The sequence below is a fragment of the Lepisosteus oculatus genome, unplaced genomic scaffold (assembly GCF_040954835.1).
Source record: "Lepisosteus oculatus isolate fLepOcu1 unplaced genomic scaffold, fLepOcu1.hap2 HAP2_SCAFFOLD_112, whole genome shotgun sequence".
NCBI lineage: Eukaryota > Metazoa > Chordata > Actinopteri > Semionotiformes > Lepisosteidae > Lepisosteus > Lepisosteus oculatus.
The window spans coordinates 97,507-98,251 of NW_027167663.1; the positions used below are offsets into that span (position 1 = coordinate 97,507).

General features: G+C 47.2%; 1 non-coding gene across 1 annotated transcript; it reads right to left on the reverse strand.

Moving 5' to 3' along the window:
• Positions 1-281: 281 nt before the first annotated feature.
• On the reverse strand, positions 282-363 carry trnas-cga (transfer RNA serine (anticodon CGA)). Its single transcript has one exon. It is a non-coding gene; the product is annotated as a tRNA-Ser (tRNA).
• Positions 364-745: the final 382 nt, after the last annotated feature.

Consider the following 745-nt stretch of genomic DNA (forward strand, 5'->3'; position numbering starts at 1 on the left):
GCCTTCTCCTCAGTTAACCCACTGAAACCCTTGCTGTTAACAGTTCTTTAATGCGTGCTTTACGAGCACCTACATATTGTGTCGGTTCTTTCAGTTTTATTCATTAGGTTTTCAAAGGCATAAGTAGAACACCAGAGGTGCAAACGCAAGATGTGTGGTTATCTGAAGAACTCATTTCCATGGCAGCAGGGCCAAGCGATTTAGCGTTTTTATAGTACCAGGAAAGGAGAAGCGGCACCACGCTTTTGCCGCGCAGGCACAAGGAGACGTGCGGCAGACGCCATAGTCTGCAGGATTCAAACCTACGCGGGGAGTCCCCAACGGATTTCGAGTCCATCGCCTTAACCACTCGGCCACGACTACAGCGAGTTCGCCATCGACGCATTCCTCCTTTAATCTAACACGGAGTGCGACGTGGCTGCGGAAACCTTTTCAAAGTCGCTCTCCGTTAAAAAAAAAAAAATACCTTTGACAAAATACGTGCCAGCAGACAGACACGCCTCAGAGGGTTTAAGGCTGGCTTCACGTTCAAATGATAAAGTCTCCCCGTCCGGATGTCAAAATGCAGCTTTGGCAGACAGAACAAACATCAACAAACCACAAATGTGGATAAGGATTTTACAAGCTGCACCACACTGCACTTTCCAAAGCATTTACATTCCTGTTAGACGCAGGAATTGCCTTTGATTTGCGTGCTTACAAACGCCATGGAAAACGAAACAAAACAAAAGCCCTCAGCTCCTGC